This window comes from Triticum dicoccoides, chromosome 5B, assembly GCF_002162155.2.
Source record: "Triticum dicoccoides isolate Atlit2015 ecotype Zavitan chromosome 5B, WEW_v2.0, whole genome shotgun sequence".
Lineage (NCBI taxonomy): Eukaryota > Viridiplantae > Streptophyta > Magnoliopsida > Poales > Poaceae > Triticum > Triticum dicoccoides.
In genome coordinates this window covers 125,044,900-125,054,909 of record NC_041389.1, presented here as the reverse complement: position 1 = coordinate 125,054,909, position 10,010 = coordinate 125,044,900, and positions in this window count along the sequence as shown.

The window sequence follows — 10,010 nt, the reverse complement described above, 5'->3', positions numbered from 1 at the left end:
ATATCGTATCGCCAAGCTTGCCTTCCACGCCAAGGAAAGTCCCATCCGGACACGGGACGGAGTCTTCAATCTTGTATGTTCATAGTCCGGGAGTCCGGCCAAAGGTCATAGTCCGGCCATCCGGACACCCCCTAATCCAGGACTCCCTCAGTAGCCCCCGAACCAGGCTTCAATGACGACGAGTCCGGCGCGCAAGTTGTCTTCGGCATTGCAAGGCGGGTTCTCCTGCAAATTCTCTGTATCCGTCGAATAGTGTCCGGCTTCTAATGCGTGCCGCCCTCCTCTGCTTCTGTGCCCCATAATGACCATCTTCCACGTGTCAAATGAAAGCGAAAAGCCAGGGGATTTTTTCAGTTACCCCCCTGGTTGCGTTAATGAACCGCCTATAAAAGAGACGGGGATTTAGATCCAATTCACACCATCTTCCCTCCACGAGATTTCATCAGAGTGTCTTCGACAGAGATCCATTCCACCATGGCCGGTCGGTGCAGCTCCTCCTCTCGCCCCTCCAGCGCTCGGCCCGGAGATTGGGGGCGGTGTTCCGTCCCGCATAGCAAGCTACTAGTGCTTTAGTCCAAGGGGCTTCTCCCCCCAGCATATATGGTCCCATTTCGAGCTGGGATTGCTACCTATAGCGGCGGAGAGCAGGCAGAGAGCGTCCCCCATCCCTCTCGAGGAGAGCGGGTATGCCTAGTCCCTTATTTAATGAGAGGACTCGGATTTCCAATTCATCCGTTTCTTTGAGGGTTGCTGGAGTTCTACGGCCTCCAGCTACACAACCTCACGCCCGCCTCCATTCTGCACATTGCGGGCTTTGTGGCCCTCTGCAAGCTGTTCTTGGGCATTGAGGCCCATTTCGCGCTGTGGAAGAGGTTGTATTGCCTTGTGCCCCGTTCTCAGGAGGGGTCTATTTATCAAGTGGGCGAAGCCGAACAATGGCGCATCGCCGGGACCGGATATCTATCCGGCCCCCCAAAGAGGGTGTCCGAAGACTGGCCCTCGGAATGGTTTTATATAGATGACGTCCCCCTGCCGGACCCTGTACAGATCGGCCTCCCCGAGTTCAATAATGCTCCGTTGAAGAAGCGCCTGAGTTGGCGCCCACGGAACCCTCAGAGGGAAGCTAACATGGACGTCCTGTACCTGATGAGCCGGATAAGGTTGTTGGCTCATTCCGGACTGACCATGATCAAGGTCATGACCGTATGCATCATGCGAGGGGTGCAGCCGCTTCAATATAGAGACCACCCCATGTGGGATTTCAATAGGGAGGATAATGCTACCCGGTGCGGTCGCAAGGGGCCAGATTCGGCCGCCACTTTAACGAGAATCTTATCTGCTTTGTACAAGGGGGAGGAGGAAAAATTCCTCCGTGTCAACCCGGAAGGCGGATTCTCTATGTACAATCCTCCTAGTTGGGTGAGCGGACACTTTCACTTGCCTACCCATTTTCGAAATTCCCGTAGTTGAGTACTTAGACTAGTAATGTTTAAACGCAGGAGTTGCGCCAGGCTGTGAAGGAAATAAACAGCCCTCCTCCACAACCCGAGGATCCGGAACGGTCCCTCGATCCGGACTCCCAAGAAGATCCGGACTTATGCGTGGAGTTGGTTGATGGAGTATTTCATCAATTGAGCAAGGATAACTCCTTAGAGGCCATCACGGCCGACTACCCCGGACTACTTCCAGCTTCCAAGGTAACTAAGACCAAAGTCCCAGTATTCTCATGCTTTATCTTGCATGTCGTGCACTAACAGCGCTTCGCAGGGTAAATCCTTGAGGCGGGAGGCCGAGCCCACGGTGGGCAGCCAACAAGGGCCGCTGAAACCAGGCGGGCCAAAAAGAAGTGCGGACCAGATCGAGATTCCGGTGCAACGGTATGGTGTGCGGTTTTAACGCCTAGGGTTTATGCCCTTGAGTCTTACTAATGCTCATGATTTTCTTAGAAAGAAGAGAGCCCGCCAGACTATGTCCGCCGGCCAAGGTTCGAGGCCGGGTCCGGAAGCGGAGGCGGACACGGGACGCGCCTCGGGCGCTCCTCCGACAGAGGGCGCCGACGGGCTATCTGCCACCAATTCAGAGGTGGAGAGTGCCCTAAACCACAGGCGTCGCCAGACTGTTCTCTGTGACGCGTGTTTCTCCCCAGAGGCATTGGACGCCTTTAATACAGGAGATGCGTATCTCCGTGCTGCTCAAAATGGTCTAGCCAGAGCCACGGAGTAGTATGTGAAAGACATACAGGTGAGTAGAATTGAAGGTTATATATGTCAGTAGCCCCCGAGACTTGAAACAGTGAAGATAATTGTTTGAAGGATCATGTGCTATGCAGTGTCTTACAAAGAAGAACACGCAATTGTCCCAGGAGCTCGAAGAGTGCAAGGCTCAGCTCGAGGCCGCATTGGCCACTTCAGAGAATGTCAAGGGGACACCCGCAGGTAATATGTGCTTCGAAAGGTACCTCCATTTTGAAATGTGGCAGGCGTGCAACCCTGACTATAATAATGCAGATGAGACCGAAGTAAATCCGGACCAGCAGCAACTCCTACGCCAACTAAAGGCTGGTGAGAACGTGCTGACGAGGGTGAGGCAAGAGAAGAACAAGCTTCAAGACGCCAATACCCAGCTAGGCGAGGAACTGAAAGACGTTCGCATTCAGCTGTCTTCTGCCGTGAAGGAGAATCAGCGACTTCGACACGACATTTTTAGTAACTGCTTGAGAGAATCTTCGAAAAAAGAATTCGGCGAGGAATTCGATTGACAGAGCTATGTCTGTAGGTCTGCTGACAGGTCGTCCGGTGGAGGAAATGCCCGGTTCATCGAGAGACCTTCTTCTCGACTTGTTGCAACTACACGAGCGAGTTCGGCAGGCAATGCGAGGCATCGTCCAGGCTATGTGGCCATCCCTCTCCGTTCCCGAAGGCCTTGAGGAGCTTGCCAAGAAGCTGGAGGGAGTGCGGCAGCGCTTCCGATTATGGAAGATATCGGCTTGCCGTCAAGGTGCTAGGGAGGCCTGGGCCATGGTGAAGACTCGGTACATGAAGGCTGACCCAAACCACATGGACGAGGTCAGCCCTATAGGTCCAGACGGAAAGGAGATCCCGGTCAGCTTGGCATATGGCCAGGTGGAGCTGGCTGCAAAGTATTCCCAACAGGACTGTAAATTAGACCGCCTATTAGATGGCATTGAAGAAGAATATGCCGAGCGGATTGACTATGTAAAAATGACATAAAAAATATCCTCTAGCCGGATTGTAGATCGTTTGTCATTGCAGACCTTTTCGCTTCGACCTCTGGACCCTATAGTTCGGAGTGTGTCCGAATACCCTCTTGGTTATGTAAGAACCGGGGCATGCATGGAGACAAGGCATAGGGGTCATAAGTGCTTTAGCAGACAAGTGCCCAACTAGTTATGTTATATTACATGGTTAGTAAGAAACATCTTCTAGAGAGAATAGTTCCGTTAGGGGTTCCTTTCCCTGGGAGGCATGCCCTAAAGTGCATGTCCGAGCTGCCAGAAAGAGCAGAAAAGCATCTGGGGGCAAAAAAAGTAAATACGAGAGATCATCTTTTAGCTCACCGACCGAATATTCCCTTAAGAACGCTAGCTTTCGGCTTCACCCAGTCTGAGGTACACATCCGGCTGACACGGCAGTAACAATCACAGAGGTGCTCCCTTTACCACCTAGCCGAACGAACGGGAACGTAGGGGTAAGCACAGGAGCCAGGCAACCCAGCTTGGCCAAAACTTAAGTCATATCGATGCATATAATGGTGTATAAAAGGTTCATGCGGAAGCATTACACATGTTTTGGGCATGAGGCCCGTTTTATATAAACTGCTTGGTAGAGAAGCCCCCAGGTATTGTGAGCGCAGGTAGCGCGTCGGGTGCGTGCGAATATTGCACATGCGAGCCCCTAAGGGCTTGTGAGAAAAAGTGGGAGGGAGAAGGAACAAAATCCCGAACTGCCAAAAATAAAAACAAAAAATAAACAAAGGGACGAGGGAAGGAGACGAACACGGAGTCCGGTGCTAGGCGTAGAACCTTCGTAGGCGTGCTGCATTCCATGGGTTTGGCTCGAGTCGGTTGTCCGATGCACCTCACAGACGGTACGCTCCGCCGGTCAGTACTTGGTTGATGATGAAGGGGCCCTCCCATTTGGGCTTTAATTTATCCTTTTTTTGTCCGGCAGGCGTAGAACTAGTTCGCCAATGTTATATGTTTTGGCCCGTACTTCTCTGCTTTGATATCTTCGAGCCTGCTATTGATAGAATGCGGAACGAGCCTTTGCCACGTCGCGCTCCTCGTCCAATGCGTCCAAGCTGTCCTGCCGATCGAGCTCGGCTTCTCTTTCTTCGTACATGCGCACTCGAGGTGAGTCATGGATTATGTCGCATGGCAGTACTGCCTCTGCGCCGTATACCATAAAAAATGGTGTGAATCCGGTAGTGCGATTCGGCGTGGTCCGTAGCCCCCAGAGTACGGAGTCAAGCTCCTCTACCCAGTGCGTGTCAGATTTCTTGAGGGATCGCACTAGTCTGGGTTTGATGTTGCTCATAATGAGACCGTTGGCCCGTTCGACTTGACCGTTAGTTTGAGGGTGATAGACTGAAGCATAGTCGAGCTTGATGCCCATGTTTTTGCACCAAAGTTTGACTTCATCGGCTGTGAAGTTTGTGTCATTGTCGGTTATGATGCTGTGGGGGACACCATAACGGTGTACAACCCCGGAAAGGAAGTCTATCACTGGTCCGGATTCGGCCGTCTTTACAGGCTTGGCTTCTATCCATTTGGTAAATTTGTCCACCATGACCAGTAGGTATTTTTGCTTGTGGGTTCCTCCTTTAAGGGGTCCGACCATGTCAAGCCCCCAAACCACGAAAGGCCAGGTAATGGGTATAGTTTGTAGGGCGGTAGGCGGCATGTGGCTTTGGTTGGCGAATAACTGGCAACCAACACATCGTTGCACTAAGTCCTGAGCGTCTGCCCTGGCCGTTGGCCAATAAAATCCGGTACGGAAGGCCTTGCTTACAAGGGCCCGGGCTGCGGCGTGGTGCCCGCCGAGTCCGGCATGGATTTCAGCCAAAAGGTCTCGTCCTTCTTCTTCGGAGATACACCTTTGAAGGACTCCGGTTGTGCTTTTCTTGTAAAGCTCTCCCTCGTGGACTTTGTAGGCTTTAGATTGCCGCACTATGCAGCGGGCCTCGTTTTGGTCCTCGGGAAGTTCCTGCCTAGTTAGGTAGGCTAGGAATGGCTCTGTCCAAGGGGCAATGACTGCCATTATTTCGTGGGCTGACGGTGTTGTTTCGTTGGCGTAGCCCCCAATTGTGTCAGGATGCTCGGTGAGGGGCAGTGTAGTTGTGTCCGGGCTATCATTTCCGGATTCTCTGTCCCCTGATACAGATGGCTTGATAAGCCTTTCTAGGAAGATGTTGGGAGGGACGGCCTCGCGCTTGGCGCCGATGCGTGCCAGCACGTCTGCTGCTTGGTTATTTTCCCGGGCTATGTGATGAAATTTGAGCCCCTCAAACCAAGCTGACATCTTTAAGACGGCGTTGCGGTAAGCTGCCATTTTCAGGTCCTTGGCGTCGAAGTCTCCATTTATTTGGGATATTGCGAGATTTGAATCCCCGTGGACCTCTAGGCGCTGAATGCCCATGGAGACTGCCATTCGGAGGCCATGTAAAAGGGCCTCGTATTCGGATGCGTTGTTCGAATCCGTGTACATTATCTGAAGTACGTATTGGACTGTGTCCCCGGTTTGGGACGTCAGAACAACGCCAGCCCCCAGGCCAGCCAACATTTTGGAGCCGTCGAAGTGCATGATCCAGTTGGAGTATGCACCGTATTCTTTAGGGAGTTCGGCTTCAGTCCATTCGGCAATGAAGTCGGCCAAAACCTGCGACTTAATAGCTCGCCTTGGCTTGTAGGTTATGTCAAACGGGAGGAGCTCGATGGCCCATTTGGCAATCCGGCCCGTTGCGTCGCGGTTGTTTATAATGTCATTAAGGGGTACTTCGGATGCCACTGTTATGGAGCACTCATGAAAGTAGTGTCACAGCTTCCGGGATGCCATGAACACCGCGTATGCTATCTTTTGATAATGCGGGTACCGTGACTTGCATGGAGTTAGCACAGTGGACACGTAGTACACTGGCTTTTGGAGGGGGAACTTGTGTCCGTCTGCCTCTCGTTCGACGACGAGCACCGCGCTTACCACTTGATGCGTTGCCGCGATGTATAATAGCATTGGTTTGCCCGTGTTGGGCGTGGCCAGGACTGGATTTGTTGCCAATATGGCTTTTATTTCTTCGAGTCCGGCCGTGGCGGCCTCCTTCCACTCGAAGTGGTCGGTACCCCGTAGGAGGCGATAGAGGGGTAATGCCTTTTCTCCTAAGCGAGAGATAAAGTGGCTTAGACCCGCCACACATCGTGTCAGTTTTTGTATTTGTTTGAGGTCCTTTGGGGTATCTAATTGTGACAGGGCTCGGATCTTGGCTGGGTTTGCTTCGATTCCTCTACCGGATACGATGAAGCCCAGGATCTTTCCGACTGCTACGCCGAAAACGCATTTTTCTGGGTTGAATGTCATATGTTCGGAGATTGTCGAACGTGAGCCTCAAGTCATCTACTAGAGTATCGACGTGTTTTATTTTGACGACCACATCATCTACGTATGCTTCGACCGTTTTGCCGATCTGGTTGGCCAGACATGTCTGAATCATGCGCTGATATGTTGCGCCGGCATTTTTGAGCCCGAAGGGCATCGTGTTGAAGCAGAATGGGCCGTATGGGGTGATGAATGTCATTGCGGCCTGGTCTGACTCTGCCATCTTGATTTGGTGGTAGCCAGAGTATGCATCGAGGAAACACAATGAGTCGTGTCCTGCGGTGGCGTCGATGATTTGCTCAATTCGGGGGAGTGGGAAAGGGTCCTTTGGACAGGCCTTGTTTAGGTCTTTGAAATCGACACATAGGCGCCAGGATTTGTCCTTCTTCGGTACCATCACCAGGTTTGCTAGCCAGTCTGGATGTTTTATGTCTCTGATGAACCCGGCTTCCAGTAGTTTTGCTAGCTCCTCTCCCATGGCTTGTCTCTTAGGTTCGGAAAAGCGCCGTAGGGTCTGCTTGACGGTTTTAAACCCTTTTATGATGTTCAGGCTGTGTTCGGCCAGCCTGCGTGGGATTCCTGGCATATCCGAGGGGTGCCAGGTGAAAATGTCCCAATTTTCTCACAGAAAGTCTCTGAGTGCGACGTCTACATCGGGTTTTAATTGTGCCCCGATGGAGGCCGTTTTTGTAGGGTCCGTTGGATGGACCTGGAATTTGACTATTTTGTCCACTGGTTTAAAAGAGGTGGACTTGGATCTCTTGTCTAGTATCACGTCGTCCCTGTCCACCGTGGAGCGCAACGCCGTTAATTCCTCGGCCGCTAGGGCCTCAGATAATGCCTCCAGGGCCAGTGCGGCTGTCTTGTTTTCCGCGCGGAGCGCTATGTCCGGATCACTTGCGAGAGTGATGATTCCGTTGGGCCCGGGCATTTTGAGCTTCATGTACCCGTAATGGGGTATGGCATGGAAAATTGAAAATGCTTCTCGCCCTAGCACAGCGTGGTAGCCGCTGCTGAATGGGACCACTTGAAACGTGACCTCCTCGGATCTGTAATTGTCTAGCATGCCGAACACCACATCCAGTGTGATTTTTCCTGAACAGCACGCTTCCCGGCTTGGGATTATTCCTCTAAAAGTTTTGTTGCTTCGCTCAATGCGGCTCCAGTCAATTTCCATTTTTCGCAGGGTTTCCTCGTAGATGAGGTTGAGTTCGCTGCCGCCATCCATGAGTACCTTTGTAAGTCGGAAGCCGTCCACTATCGGACTGAGGACCAATGCGGCTGGTGCTCGGGCTGTCCGGAATTTAGGTTCGTCACTGGCATTAAAGGTGATAGCCGTGTCACTCCATGGGTTTATTGTTGCTACTTGGTAGACTTCGGCGAGGTTGCGGAGCATTCGTTTCCTTGCATTGTTTGATGTGAACGTCTCAAAGACTATCGATACCGTACTGGGGAGGTATTCTTCAGGTGCTGGAGTTAAAAGCTCATCGCCGCTTCTGGCTACCTGCCGTAGTATCCAACATGCTCTGAGGCTGTGCATTGGTGTGGCTTTCCCTGAATTATGAATTCTACCGGGTCCATTGAGCCATCCTTCCAATACGGTCCCGTACCCTGTAGAGGGCTTTTGTTTTTCGATATTTGGCTCGGATGCCTGGCGATAATGTGCCCTTTTGTTTCGGACTCGTGTTATATTCAGGACCGGATTGTCCCAGAATTTATCTTCGGTTTTCCGAAGGCTTTCAATTGCACAGTACTTTTGTACTATGGATGTCAAGTCGGCGAATCGTGTAATTTCGCGGTGACTTATGGCGTTGAGGATTCCGATGTCCATGCAGTTGTTAAGGAAGAGTAAAATTGCTTCTTTCTCACGGCAGTCCTTTATCCTGTTCATAACCAGGAGGAATCTGGCCCAGTAGTGGTGTACTGCTTCTCCGGACTCTTGCCGTATTAGGGATAAATCCCGTATTGTTGGGTTGTTGGGTGGGCGGGTGGAAATAAATCCAGAACCCTGCCCGATGTAAGATTCAGGGGCCGAGCAGTTTCAGAATTCGGAAGCTTGCTCTCTCGGATATTATTCAACGAATCGGGCCTACTGCCTGACTTTAGGTTCAGGGTTCGGGCGACATCCTTCCCTCCGCGGGTTTCCGGCTTGGAGGGATCGGGAATCTGGACGCATCTGGTCCTTAGGGCGGGCGAAAATTCGCCGCATTGTTCTTCCACCACTTCGACGTGGTGGGTAATCTGGGGAGAGTCAATCTCTCTCTGATAAGGTTTAAGCCCAATCTGGTCGTAACCAGTAGCGACTCCCAGGGCCGCGATGCGATCCAAGAGTTCGTTTAGGGAGAAGAGCTCCATCGGATCTAACTGCTCGGCGAGCTCCGAGCTGATGTGAAGATTGCTTTTGATGGCCCGAGAGGTCATCGTTGGCGCGGCGGCCGGACTGGCGGTCATCAAAAACCTGCCCAGCCGGAGAGTTTGGCCGACAGCCAAAGCTCCTTTAGCAACGACGCCGTCTTTAAAGACGGGGTGCGGCATCCTTCCTGATGGTGACGACATAGCGGAACACTCAATGAAAGCACCAATGTCGGTGTCAAAACCGGCGGATCTCGGGTAGGGGGTCCCGAACTGTGCGTCTAGGCGGATGGTAACAGGAGACAAGGGACATGATGTTTTTACCCAGGTTCGGGCCCTCTCGATGGAGGTAAAACCCTACTCCTGCTTGATTAATATTGATGATATGGGTAGTACAAGAGTAGATCTACCACGAGATCGGAGTGGCTAAACCCTAGAATCTAGCCTATGGTATGATTGTTGTTCGTCCTACAGACTAAAACTCTCCGGTTTGTATAGACACCGGAGAGGGCTAGGGTTACACAGATTCTGTTACAATGGGAGGAGATCTTCATATCGTATCGCCAAGCTTGCCTTCCACGCCAAGGAAAGTCCCATCCGGACACGGGACGGAGTCTTCAATCTTGTATCTTCATAGTCCGGGAGTCCGGCCAAAGGTCATAGTCCGGCCATCCGGACACCCCCTAATCTAGGACTCCCTCATCACCCATGTTAGTAACCTCGCCAGGAGTAGAGTATATGGCAAGCCTATGGTGTGATCAGTTACCATTATGGATTGGTAACTACGTGTTTCCCTCGGACCTAATAGTATTGGAATCGCAATGATTGGATGTGATATTAGGCATGGATTGGTTATCGAAGTATGGAGGGAGCATTTAATGCGCCAGTAAGACGATTTTGCGTACAACGCCAGAAGGAAGAAGGATCAAGTATGTATCCCGGCATGAGCCGAAGAGGACACAAGTAAATTCATTATCAGGAGTTGTGCAGGAAGAAGTACCAGTGGTGAAGGATTTTCCTGATGTATTTCCAAAGGAGTTGCCAAGCATG